The 8,386-nt window shown below is 49.3% G+C and overlaps 1 pseudogene; it reads right to left on the bottom strand.

Annotated features, from left to right (window-relative positions):
* Positions 1–111: 111 nt before the first annotated feature.
* LOC120243573 lies at positions 112–1,066 on the bottom strand (annotated as a pseudogene).
* Positions 1,067–8,386: the final 7,320 nt, after the last annotated feature.

An 8,386-nucleotide genomic window follows, 5' to 3' on the forward strand; every position in this document is an offset into this window, starting at 1 on the left:
TGGGCAGAGGATCCCAAGCAGGTGTCATTGAGTGTGGGGTTGCATCCCAGGAACTGTGAGATCATGCCCTGAGCCCAAATCAAGGGTCAGATGCTTAACCGACTGAGCCACTCAGGTGCCCACATGATACCATTTCTCAAAACACATTCTTCCAGAGACCTGTGTGTTAAAGGATGGATCCCCAAACACACAAGACTCCTGGACAGCAAGGTTGTAATTGGCACCCTCCCCATCTTTATAGGTGCCGGCCTTATTCGCTGCGTGGTTCTCCCCATGAACACAAGACAGTCTAGTACTCAGTGTGGTAGTTGACACTCCAGCCGGCCACGGAAATGACACGGTTTACATAGGCCTTGTCAGGGTACTCGGCATAGATGGCCCCTGGGTAGTTAGCCGTCTTCTCTGTCGCCCTTATACCGCAGCCGATGGGCCTTTGGTGTAGATTTCTGCCATCATCTTCTCCCTTCTGGAAACAGAGCCAAAGGCGCAGGCCCCCTCCCCCGCCGGGCGCGTGTAGTTCTGGAGGGCTTAGCTCTCTTTGAGTTGAGTGCAGGTTCCACATTGGGTAAACTCCCGATCATTGTCATACTCCCAGTCCTTGGCCTGGTAGCTACTGCAGGTCCGGTCGGGGATGCTGTGCTGGTGGCTGTACGCCCACACCCGCAGGTCGTTGCTTTCTGCGCAGGAGCCCGCGCTGAGAGGGTGTGAGCCAGGCTACAGCGCCCGCATGGTGGGGGCCACGCCCCCTTCCTCTTGCTCTGGATCCCGTCTGCCACCCTGGCTATGGTGCTGCCTTGCGCCCAGCAGGAGCCGCAGTACCTCGGACGGTCCGGCTCCCGGGGACGCTGGCGTAGTCGACCCCATCCACGTTGCTCCAGTCCCAGCTCTTGGGCAGATGCGATGGGGACAGGTGCTCATGAGGTCGAGGCTTTGTCCTACGCCCCTGCTTGGACAACTTGTCCCCCTAAGGGGGTCGGTGGGAGCTCCTCAGTTGGCTGAAGTAGGGCCAGGCCAACGTGTCCCCAACGCAGGGGCCTGAATGCCTTCTGAGAAGCCCTCTCAACATCTCTGACCAGAAGACTTTCCCCCCGGGTATTTGGCAAAGATGCAGATTCCCAGGCCTGTCCCAGACCCACGGGATCGGAAACTCAGAGATACTCGGGAATTTGGGGAAACCATGCCCATGGTTCTCAGCCCTAGCTGTGCAACAGATTCACGTGGGGGCTTGCAAAGCCTGATGCCTGGGTCACACCCCAAGAAGTCATATCAGACTCTCAGAGGGGTGGGACCCAGACATCTGTCTGTTGTTTTTTAATTTTTATTTATTTTTTTAATGTTTATTTATTTTTGAGAGACAGAGTGTGAATAGAGGAGGGGCAGAGAAAGAGGGAGACACAGAATCTGAAGCAGGCTCCAGGCTCTGAGTTGTCAGCACAGAGCCCGATGCTGGGCTCGAACTCACAAACCATGAGATCATGAGCTGAGCTGAAGTCAGCCACTTAACTGACTGAACCACCTGGGCACCCCTGTCTGTTGTTTTTAAAAGTTCCTCTGCTAGTTTCAATTTACAGCCAAAGTTAAGAGGCACAGGTTCGGTCAATAGTAAATTAACCCATCTCCTTTCTCCTTATATGGAGCAAAATATGTCATTTAATACCTCCGGAGCACCCAGAATAAAATGTCTAAGTACAAGGGACGTGCTATGTCACTTCCTGAACTGCTATTCCTTTCCAGTCTAGAAGGGTTCTTTCTAGATCATGCTCACTGCTCCTGTAGGCAGGAATGTTCTGTGCAGCTGCTAGTTCTAGTGCAGGTGTTAGATACTTCATCTGCAATTGAAGAGCCCCCTCCCCAAATAACTCCTAGCTCGCTGCAGAAGCAGCAGGTGCAACTATTTCCAAACTCCAGGCAAGCCCAACCCTGTGGTTGAGCTCAGACATCTTTGGATGACACTACATTTTCTTTTAAGGGAGAGACGCTTGCTGCATTTGTTCGTCACCTGGGCTGCTTCCCTTCCTCTGAAAGCATAACAACCTGATCTAGAAGGTGGTTTTATTTTACTTTTTCATGTTTATTTATTTATTTTGAGAGAGAGAGACAAAAAGAGCACAAGTTGGGGGAGGGGCAGAGAGAAGGAGACACAGAATCCCAAGAAGGCTCCAGGCTCTGAGCTGTCAGCAAAGAGCCCAACATGGGGCTCAAACCCATGAACTGTGAGATCATGGCCTGAAACCAGATCGGCCACCTAAACCAACTGAGCCACTCAGGCGCCCCTAGGAGGTATCTTTAAAGGGACCACTATGGCCTTATTTGCTCTGTATAATTTGGAAAGATATATTAAAGATGGAGATTTAAAACTAAACCTTTTTCATGACAGTTGGGAGATTCCTTCCACTTTGCCCCCACTGCATTTTGTATGAAATTTATAGCAATTACCTTATTGAGTTATAATAATCTGGTGTATGCACGAATGTCTCCCATCCACACTGTAGACACAGTTCTGGCCAGTGAGAAGTAAACAGAAGTCCTCCAGTTAGGGCCCCCAGAAGGGTCTTTGTTTTCCTACCACAAAAGGTACAGACTGGGCTGGCCTGCTGCCTTCACCTTGTTCCCCTTCCTGCTTTTTTTTTTTTTCTTTTTGTTCTTCTTCCTGCTTGGAACTTAAAGGTAAAGCCTGGAGGTCCAGCAGCCATGTTGTAATCATGAGGCAAAACAGAAAGAGGACAAAACCAACATATTGTGGGTGGAAGAACAGAAAGATAGAAAGAGCCCAGGTTTTTGAAGGCAACAGATGAGCCAACCCTGGATGGATTCCTGCCTCTGGGAGGAAAAACAAAATCCCACATCTACCACTGTAATTAAGTTTTCTGTTGTTTTCAGACCAACACATTTATAATTTACATAACAAGTATGTTAATCCTGAGTATGCATTTAAAGCACCTAGTATTGCTCTCAGCACATAGTAGGGACCCATTGTTTGCATATTCCACTTATTCATGCAAATAGAATCTCAAATAACTTATTTTTTTGAACAGAAGGGTCATCTTCTGATAATAACAGTCTATTCCATAACTTAAGATGTGCTCACTAATCTTAAAACAGCTTTGTTTCAGACCCTGCCGATTGGTATTGGTACCTGAGGTTATCCCCAAGGCTCACTTCCTTGCGTTAGAAAAAGTAGCCCGGTTGAGGCTGCAAATCACACAGCCAACAGCCCAAACAGCCTCCCGGTGTTACCAGTTCCCCAAGTGTCATATTTCAACTCCTTGCTTCTCTGTAAGGTGGGATTTGCCAGAGGGAAGCCTGCTCCAAGGCTAGTTGGCTGGCTGGCGTGAGCCAAAGCTCTCCAACCTGGGCTGCCCCGCTGCGGGGTGCACAGGCCACTCCAGGGGACAGAACTGGGAGCCACAGCGTTCCTGCCCTGGGACAAGCTGAGAGGCTCCTTCGCCCGAAGGTTAGTGTTTACGAGAGCTAAATGGCAGCTGCAATAAAGGAGTGGATTTAAAAGGGAGAGAAGAGAGTCTCAGACTGAACCATGAGGTGTAAGGACACAAGTCTAAACGTCTAAACCAAACTGACTCCAGGACAGGCTTTAAGTTTCCCCTCTAAACTAGAAGGCCTAAGTTTCAGCTTTCCTGAAACTATCAGGCAGTTACACGTTGCCCAAGGCAGGAGAAACCACCCTTGCAACACCCAATCAGGAAAGGCCAGCGACCACCCTCCACATTACTAAGGGAGAGGCCTGGAGATAGAAACTATAGATAGGACACTGTTACCTAAGGTTAGAGTTAACCCGTTAGTCGCCGAACAAGACCCTAGGCTCGCTCTGTGACTGGTTGAATTTAAACGTACTCTAAATGTTGTAATTGGATCCCGCCAAAAGTAACGAATACTCTAGACAACGTGTATGGTCAAACCTGCTGTCAATGATGTTGTATAATTATGATTGGATCACTGTTCCCATGACACAACTTCTGTAACTCCCCCGTCACAAACCCCATAAAAACCCTACTCTGCCCTTGTTCGGGGCTCTCAGCACGGATGCACTGTGTTGGTGAGGTCTGGGAGCCCGAGCCCGTAATAAAGCCCTTTGCCTTTGCATGCGTGACTTGGTCTCCCCGGTGGTCTCTGGTCGTTGAGGATACTGCAATCTGGGTATAACAGAGGGAAGGCTCCAGGACCTAGACTCTGGTTTTTCTCTGTGGAATTCCCCCTTTTCTTTGGAATTTCTGGGTCTCTCTTTAACTTTTTTTTTTTAACTTGATTCCAAACAGTTTGACCTCATCTCTCGAAAAGGAAGTGTTAATGCCAGCCTTTGGGATACACATTTTTCACTTTTAAAAGATATAGCTGGGGGCTCCTGGGTGGCTCAGTCAGTTTAGCGTCTGACTTCAGCTCAGGTCATGATCTTGCAGTTTGTGAGTTGGAGCCCCGCGACAGGCTCTGGGCGGACAGGTCAGAGCCTGGAGCCTGTTTCAGATTTTGTGTCTCCCTCTCTCTCTGCCCCTCCCCTACTCACACACACTCTCTCTCTCTCTCTCCCTCAAAAATAAATAAACATTAAAAAAATTTAAAAGAATATATAGCTGGATTTGTATCTCCTTAGAATTGAAAAATACTGAGCAGTTTCAATATGCCAGGCACTGTGCTAAGTGGCTTCCCATGCGTTATCTAATACTTACAACCCTGTCCCCCCCACCCCCCCACTCCCATGCTGTGGTAGGTGTTATTGTTCTTCCATTTTATGGATGAAGAAATTGAAGCTCAGAGAGGTCAAGAACTTGTCTAAGATCACACAGAGCCATGAATCTAATGTGGGGTGTCCGGAGCTCCCTGACCCATCCCGACACCCCCGGTACTCTATGCTATGGCTGAGGACAGCATAGCCCTCCCATCGCACTGCCCCACCCCACCCCCACCACCCCCTGCTCCAGGCTCCTGTGTCAAAAGCAGCACAGCCGAAGCCCTTCTTGTTTAACAAGGAGACTTACACTGAGGGGTATGTTTCTGTTTGTGTCTTCTGGATCGAAGGCCTCCACCTGGTAAATGTATCCAGGATTTGCTCCTTCCACCAAGTAGAGGTCTAGACCTATATCAGTGTCCAAAGTGGAACAAGATGTATTTTATTAGATAAAGCAAATGAGGAATTATGAAATCCAGGCAGCCGTACATGACCAAAGGGAACCGAGTGCACTGCCATTATGGGAAAAAGGGACGCGGAAATAGAGGCCGTGAGGGAACTCACCAGCTGGCCGGCATGAAAAGACCGCCAATTGGGATTTATAAAGTACTCGGTGGCCAAGCCGCCATCACCTCTTCCCACCTTTCCTTCGCTGAGAGGTGACCTAGGGGAGGAGTCTCCCGCAGGAGGCTGGTTCCTGATCCACTTTCACGTGCAAATTGCTCTGAATCCCAGCCAAGGTCACTTCCTGAAGTGCACTTAGCATTTCAGCCGAAATGACTGACATGCAGAAGGAATCAGGGAGGAGGAGGGCTACAGAGGCTCAGGGAGGGGACCAGAAATTGATTTCATCTATTTCAGAGTTCTCACAGCCAGGGGAAACCAGCCACTTGGCATCACCAGCCTTGCCCAAGGGGCATCTCTCTCCCTGAGAACCCATCCTTCTGTGAGAGGGCTGAGAATGTGCACATCCACTAGACCTTTGGAGGCACCGTCCTGAGGACTTATGTTTTCTCCCTTATCTTCATAACACCCTGTAAGGAGGTATTGTAATGATTTCTACTTTACAAATGAGGAACTGGCTGGGGGGAAGTTATGGGACTGTCTCAGCTAGGAAGGAGATGAGGATATAAAAATTCAAACCCAGCCCACCTTCCATGGGAGCTCCAGCTCTCATTCACCTTCGTCACCACTCCTGCTTCCATTCAAATCAGTATTTACTGAGTTCTCACTACTGCACCAGACACTGATCTATCTACGCGTTGGGAATGCAGCGGTTCACAAAACACAAAGCCCTGCTCTCCCGGGGCTTGCATTATAGTGGGGAAAATCCAGACAAAAGAAATGAGCAAAATATGTGAATGTTACTGATCAATGTCACAAGGAAAATCAAGGACTGGAGTGTTGTGGGTTGGGTTCCAATGTGAAATGGAGTGGTTGTGGAAGGTTTGAGGACACTTGAGTCAAGATTCTTAAAGAAATGAGGGGGGGCGCCCGGGTGGCTTAGTCGGTTAAGCGTCCGACTTTCACTCAGGTCATGATCTCGTGGTTCGTGGGTTCGAGCCCCACATCGGGCTCTGTGCTGACTGCCAGCTCAGAGCCTGGAGCCTGTTTCAGAGTCTGTCACTCCCTCTCTCTCTGACCCTCCCCTGCTCATGCTGTCTCTCTCTCCTAGAAATAAATAAATAAAACATTAAAAAAAAAGAAAGAAAGAAAGGAGGCGCGCCATAGAGATATGGGGGAGGGGCAAAGAGTAAATGCAGTCGCCAACTCAGACAGGTGGTGCCTGGAGCACTGACAGCCTGGTGATGAGGCCAGGACTGCAGAGGGGTGGGAGGAAATGTGTGGGAGAGGACATGGTGGAGGTTGGAGCAGCCTTGCCAGACTGGATTGCCTTAAGGAGTCTCTGGCTCTCCTTTTAAAAGAGATGGGAAGTTCTTGTGGGGTTTTAAGCAGAGGGATGCCTTGATTTAACTGACGATTCACAGGATCCTTCTGGCTGCTATGCGGAGAACAGATGGACAGGGACCAGGCAGAGCAGGGTGGTCAGTTAGCGGCCATTGCAGTAATCCAGGTGACACATGACTGGTGACATGCGCCATGGTGGTAGTGATGGGGATGCCAGGCAGTGGTCAGTCTGCATAGACTTGGAAGTGGCAAGATTTCCTAATGGGTTTGATGTTGGGTGTGAAAGAGAGAGGAGTCAAGGAGGACTTGGAAGTTTCGGTCCAAGCAACTAGAATGGTTGGAGGTGCCATTAGCTAAAATAGGAAAGATAGGAGAAGTAGATTTTGGGAGGTGGGGGCCGGGAGTGGAGTGGGAGTTGAGGGTTTGTTTTGGGGGCATGTTATGTTGGAAATGTCATGTTCTAACACTGATTCCAATGTGGGGCAGCAATCCAAGCAATCTTATGACACCAGCTGGGAGTTCTACAATTCAACTCAATTCTGATACTATCTACCCAGAGACAGCATTCAGATTCCACAGGCCAAGAACTCAGTCCCATGAGACACACCCACCCCACCCCCCACTTCAGATGCCGGTTTCCAGTTCAGGCCGTCACCTGTGCTTCTGACTCACGAGGTACAAATCTGAGCTTCCCACCATCCCCTCTTGGGGCGTGGTGAATTTGCTAGAGGGGATCACAAGGCTCAGGGAAATATTTTACTTACTAGATTACTGGTTTATGACAAAAGGATATAACTCAAGAAGAGATATAAGAGATGCATAGGGTATGACGTGGGGAAAGGGAGACAGAGCATCTATGCTTTCTGGGTACATTGCTCTCCAGGAAGAGAGAGTTTGTTCACCAACATGGAAGTTTTGCCAACCCTACCCTTTTGTGGTTTTATGGAGGCTTGGATACAAAGGCATGATTGATTACCTCATTGGCCATTGGTGATTGAACTCAGTCTCCACCCCTGCACCACCACAGAAGTGGAGATGACGTGAAGGATGAGACTGAAAGTCCCAACCTTCTAATCACATGGTTGGCTCACTGGCAATTAGCCCTCCTACTTAGATTAGGTGACCTGGGGGCATTCCAGAAGTCACCTCACAGTATCCCAGATGCCTATTTGACATGGCAGACGGAGATGTCAGATAAGATGCTAGATGTTTGAGTCAGGAGTTCAGAGGAGAAGGCCAAACTAAGATGGAGGTTGTTAGTATGGATGGCGTTCAAAGTCATGAGCATGGGCGAAATTATGCAGGAAGTTACCCTATGCTCCAGTCCTTTCTGTTGTCCCTGCTCTGCAGCAGACCCCAGTCACACACTGCTCTCCGGGGTCCATGGGGAGAATGAACAAGTGAGTCAATGACGCCAGCACACAGCGATGAGCCTCTGATGGGCTCAGCCCAACTTCCTCCAGAATGATCCACTCGAGGTCCCAGAGCCTCAGTTGCCACCCCAGGTCTGAGAGATTCCCAAGAGAAGCAATAGAGGTGAGGGGCTTTGAAAATCATTGGACATCATTACTGGGAGTCCTGTGCTGGAGGACATTTCATTTATTCCCTGCTCATTAAGCAGCTGCCTTTTCCAGGGAAACAGCTGCTTGTTTACTTTGCTGTTTTGCTCAGCCCCCTCCCGGGGTCCTCCCAATGCCACCATCTGGGCCATATTGCATGCCCCAGTGTATCTTACCTTTTGCCAAGTTGCCTTGAAACTGAGGCGGCTCGTTCACATCTGTTACCTGGACGGTCAGG

This window comes from Hyaena hyaena, unplaced genomic scaffold, assembly GCF_003009895.1.
Source record: "Hyaena hyaena isolate Hyena2069 unplaced genomic scaffold, ASM300989v1 scaffold_347, whole genome shotgun sequence".
Taxonomy (NCBI): domain Eukaryota; kingdom Metazoa; phylum Chordata; class Mammalia; order Carnivora; family Hyaenidae; genus Hyaena; species Hyaena hyaena.